General features: G+C 44.6%; 1 pseudogene; it reads right to left on the reverse strand.

Moving 5' to 3' along the window:
- Positions 1–2,240: 2,240 nt before the first annotated feature.
- LOC122103075 lies at positions 2,241–4,617 on the reverse strand (annotated as a pseudogene).
- Between the last annotated feature and the right edge of the window lie 1,072 nt (positions 4,618–5,689).

Below are 5,689 nucleotides of genomic sequence, written 5' to 3' on the forward strand. Positions count from 1 at the left end.
CCATGACACAAAAGCTGTGGGTCCTATTTAAAACTTCCAGTGCACAAAGGGGGTTAGGCCAGTTGAACATGTCTACCAAATATCTTGGGGAGGTAATCAATAACCTTCCTCAGGAGTCCATTCTTGGGTCTGATTACGTAAGTGAGTAAAATTAGTACTCGTCCTACACATAACCGTTGTCCTATAACTGCCTTTAGGGTAAATTTTGCCTCTTTTTATTCCCATCTGCATGATTTACTTGTTTTAGTTACATTCTGTACCACTGCAATACTCTCATAAAATGAGGGTGTCATATCAGAACACATCCAACGTGTTTTGGTAATATCAGGGCGGGTCTGCTTGATTACATTATAAGTTTGAACCAACAGCTGCCATAGAGAATCCTCCAGCAAGGTGATGTTCTCCCTGATGGGGTCTCCTCTTTTCAGAGGAGATGGGGTCACTACAGCCTGGGGCTTTTTCTTTTCACTTGCTTTGGCTTTTGTGGCAGAAACCGGTCTTAAAACAGTGTTTGTTCCCATTACTGAAGGGAAATAGCTAGCTGTGGCAATTGCCTGTAGACTTCTAAGTATGTCAATGTGAGTCTCTCCACATCGGTAAAATCTTAGTCCCCAAGTCTTTCCTAATTCCCATCCTATGACTTGTTTGCCCTTGTCTGTGAACCGAACTTCCACTCAGGCATCAGAATCCTGGGGAACCCTAATTTGTTGGTGCACAGGCATCCCATTAAACTGGATGCCCGCTGGCCCTGATTTAGTAAAAGTAACAAGGTCTCATCCTTTTCCTTTCCATTTTCCTGAGGTACTTGTTTTGCAGCCCCAGCTCTTACAGTAAAAGTCCTCTTGTCCTCCACAATTACTAGTCCTTCCTTCCCCTGGGCAAACATATCAGTGTCTCCGTCTACACTCAACAAGCCTAGGTCCTTCCCATACTCCCTCAGCGAGCTGTCACAAATTAAATGTAAGCCTGTCTCGAAACCATAGGGAGGGTCCCTCTTTCACAGCCAGAGGGAATGGTTTGTCCATTACATGATTACTAATAATCTTAGTCCAATTATATGGGCGATTAAGATTGCAGGCACCCACTATTATTTCAATACAATTTCCAAGTAAGTTATAAGTCAACAACCATTTCATGACTTAGTCTTTTTATGGCTCAATTTGAGCTTTAAGGATTGTCTTTTGAAAGTGAGACTTATCACTCTGGGTTCTCTCCAAAATCGGTTATGGGATCTGCAGGCTTCACATGCAAATGTTGGATCCAGCTAGTGATGCCGTTGACTTTGAGGACAGTTGAATTCGTCAAGATGACCACAAAGGTCCTTTCCACCGGGGTTCCAGGTTTTCCTGTCAGTGTCTTTTCACCAGGACCCAGTCCGGTGGCAGAAGTGATGTGGGATCGGTGGAGGGCCTGACTCGTACAGCACATTCAGTGTAGGCCAGACCTAAAGGCGGGTCCTCTACAGGACCCTGAGAGAGAACAAAAGTTCAGAGTCATCATCTTCCCTAAGAAACTGCTCTGAAAATTAGGAATTATGGGAGGGGGCATTTCGAATACAATTACATAGGGGGAAAGACAAATTTTCAAAGGGGAGTTTCATACTCTGTATAAGGCAAAGGGAAGGAGTGTTACCCACTCACCACCAGTCTCCATGGTCAATTTGGTCAGGGTCTCTTTTATAGTTCTATTCATCCTTTCTACCTGTCCTGAGCTTTGGGGGGTCTATAAGCGCAATGCAGTTTCCAATCTGCCCCAAGAGCATTAGCAAGTCTCTGACTTACCTTTGACACAAAGGCTGGTCCATTATCTGATCCTATCATACTAGGGAAGTAAACCTGGGTAAGATTTCTTCCAGAAACTTCTTAGCCACCACCTGTGCTGTTTCACACTTTGTAGGAAAGGTTTTTACCCATCCTGAAAAGGGAAAACTAATAGATATTTATATCCATACTTGCCAGGTTTGATTTCTGTGAAGTCTACCTGCCAGTAGATTCCTGGTCTATCTCCTCTTATCCAACTGCCTGGTCCTGCCTGAATTTTCCCTGCATTAGTCAGCTGACATGCCTCACAGACCCTGACAATCTGTTCTATTTTAGCATGACTATTCTTGACCCTTAGACCAGTATTTCTCACCATGTCTTGCATCTTCCTCGCACCCATGTGGGTGCTCGATGCATTTTCAGTAGTATTTTACTCCCTAACTGTTCTAGCAAGATAATGTTGCGCTTAGAATCTCTCCATCAAACATTCAGGCATTGTGCCATTGTTAGTTGATCAATCCATTTTAAATCTTCTGTGTTATATGTAGGAGTGTCCAGGAGAGTTCTTGCACCGGGGTCTGGGAGGTTTATCATCATTGTAGAGTCTTTTTGTGTTGTCACTTCCCGGGCAGTTCTGTGGGCCAGGTTATTGCCTTTACTCACAGCATCTTTACGTTTTTGATGTCCATGGAAATGAACAATGGCCAAATTCTTAGGCAACCAAAGAGCAGAGATTAAGGCCAAAATTTCATCTTTATTTTTGATGGACTTTCCCTCTGCTGTCAGTAATCCTCTTTCTTTGTAGATAGCGCTGTGTATATGAGCCATTGCAAATTAATACCGACTAACACTGTACAGAGTTAGTCTCTTATTCTTTCCTAGCGTTAGTGCTTGGGGTCAGGGCTATTAATTCGGCTCTCTAGGCTGACGTGCCTATGGGCAGAGGTTAGGCCCAAACGACATCACTCTCAGTCACTACTGCTGCTCCCGCATACCTATGTCCTTGATGAACAAAGCTGCTCCCATCTGTAAACCACACGAGTTCAGCATCTGGTAACGCTGATCTCTTAAGTCCTCTTGGATATTATGGACTTGCGCCAGGATCTCCGAGCAATCATGTAGTGACATGTCTAGGTCTGGATCTGGTAGAAAAATCACTGGGTTGACAGCTGAGGGAACCTGGAAATTAATTCTGAGAGGAGTGAGTAGCAGTCCTTGGTAATGGATTACTCAGGCAATGCTGAGCCATCGATCTGGTGGCTGCTTTAACACACTCTCAATAGCATGGGCGTGGTCACATAGAGTTCCTGTCCCATAGTTAATTTGCATCTTTAACCATTAGAGCAGTAGCCACTATCATTCTCAGGCATGGTGGCCATCCTGCTGCCACCAGTCTAATTTCTTTGAAAAGTAGGCTATTGGTCTTCTCCATGGGCCTAGATATTGGCTTAGGACTCCTTTCATAATCCCATTATGTTCATCCACATACAAATAAAAGTATTCAGTTGTATCAGGGAGTCCTAATGCTGAGGTTGACAATAAGGCATTTTTATCTGTTCAAAGGCTTGTTCAACCTACTTCATCCATAAAAACAGCTGCTTTTCATTGGTAGCCTCATAAAGGGGTTTAGCCAACTCCGCAAACCCAGCAATCCACAGACAGCAAACGCCTGCTGAGCCCCAAAGCTCCCTTACCTGGTGCTGAGACTGGGGTGTTGGAATTTTAAGGACAGTTTCTTTTATTCCTTTTGTAAGCCACTGCTGCCCCCCTTTCAATAAATATTCCAGGTAAGTTACCTCTGATTTGCAGATTTGAGCTTTCTTGGCCAACACTCAAGAAACCAAGGCTTCCCAAAGTCTGGAGTAAATCCTCCATTCCTCGGCTGCATTCTCTTTCAGATTTAGCAGCAATTAATAAGTCATTCACATATTGCAACAAAGTCAAGCCAGGGTGGCTTCCCCTAGCCTCACCTAAGTCCTCATGCAGGGCTTTGTCAAAGAGTGTAGGGAGTTTTTAAATCCTTGAGGAAGTCTTTTCCAGTTCAGCTGTCCATTAATATCTCTTTCTACATCTGTCCACTCAAAGGAGAAGAGATCTTAGCTTTTAGCTGCCAAGGGTAGGCTGAAAAAGGCATCTTCTAAATCTAATACTGTGTACCACTGCCTATAGGGAGGCAGGGTGCTCAGGAGTGTGTAGGGGTTGGGTACAGTCGGGTGAATGTCCATTACCCATTTGTTGACCTCCCTTAAGTCTCTACTGGCTTATATTCATTGGAGTGGGGCTTACAGACTGATAGCAGGGGAGTGTTCCATGCCGACTGACAGGGCCGCAGTATACCCAGTTCTAGCAGACACCTAATGTGGGGCGTTATTCCCACCCATGCCTCCATGGATATAGGGCACTGCTAGACTCTGACTGGGTCAGCTCCTGGCTTTACGTCAATGAATAGAGCTGGTCTATTCTTTGCTAGTCCTATTCCTCCAGTCTCTGCCCATGCTTCTGGATACCTTTCCAGCCAGTAGGTGATTTCTTGGTGAGGAGCCTGGGGTGATTGGTGCAACCGGTAATCGTCTTCCAGGCTCAGAGTCAGCCCTTGTATTGGTCTCCCTTGGGCATCTGTCGCCTGGGAGCCTTTTGGATAGAAGTCAATCTGTGCCCTGGCCTTAGTCAACAAGTATCTTCCTAATAAAGGCTAAAGACTCTCTGGGATAACTGAAAATGAGTGAGACACTCGTCCCATCACCAGATCCACTGTTCTTTGGGTGGTCCATGAGTATCGTTTAACTGATGTGACCCCTTGCACCCAAGAAGTTTTGTTCGAAAGTATTCCGTGGGGCTTTATTACTCCTTGGGTCATTTTGAGTAGTGATCATATCCCAAATTGCTGAAAGCACCAGCTATTTCGTTTTGTGACAATTGTAATTACTTTTCTCCTTTCCTCTGGTCTTATGTGTGAATTGATATACATTGAAATGGGTCAGAACCAGAATCCACCTCGCACTCCCCTTACCTTCCTAACAACTAATTTAAAGAATGTTAAAGACAGAGCTAACAATGTCCCAAGGTGTAAAGTGTGGACTAGCTGGTCTGTCTAAGATCCCAAAGGGGATCTAGCAGTGGCAATCGATAGATTACCTGACTCTAGCTTTGCTTCAAGTGGGCCAATCTTTCTAGGCCAGATTTCACCCTTCGAGGTGGAAATATAAGGGAGTCTGAAAGAGAAAGTAGCTATTATTGGACAAAGTAACAGAGCGAAGACTGACAGCCTCAAATGGAGACAAACAGGGTCTCTGGGCATCCACCTCCGGATGAACCTGAGTGAGGAAATGTTTCATAATACTCACATTACAAACACACAGACATTAGGACAAGACACACATTTAATAGCATGCCCATGGTAGACTGTCAGACAGAAAGTGAAGGATTACAGACACGATAAATCCCAAATGTCCTCACTAGTGGACAGTCTACCTTGTAAACTATCAGACAGAAAGTTTCTGACAACAAACAGGCCCAAGTATCCACACTAGTGGATAGTTTACCTTCCCGGGGAACTAGGCGACCTCTCCCACCAGTCCAGTTGGCTGCCTTATAGCACTATCCGACAGGACTTCTTGCCAATTCCAATACCAATCCTGCAGGACACACAGACCCCAGACAGTTACAAAGCGGCAATGCCTTAACTTACCGGCCATTCTTTGCTACTCTCTGATCAGGTGTCTGGTTGCGTTTATGGGTTTATCCCGGACGAGCCCCCATCTGTTAAACGTCCTCCAAAGACCACAAATTCAATGTAAGTGACAAGATTGGTTTATTTGCAAATTCGAGCTTGGTCCTCCGTGCACTCGGTAACTGCTGACACTAAGAGAGGCCCCGAGCATAGAATCAGTACAGTTTTTATAGTATTGAATAAACAACCTTAAGGGAGT

Source organism: Dipodomys spectabilis, unplaced genomic scaffold, assembly GCF_019054845.1.
Source record: "Dipodomys spectabilis isolate Male_0828 unplaced genomic scaffold, ASM1905484v1 ptg001593l, whole genome shotgun sequence".
NCBI lineage: Eukaryota > Metazoa > Chordata > Mammalia > Rodentia > Heteromyidae > Dipodomys > Dipodomys spectabilis.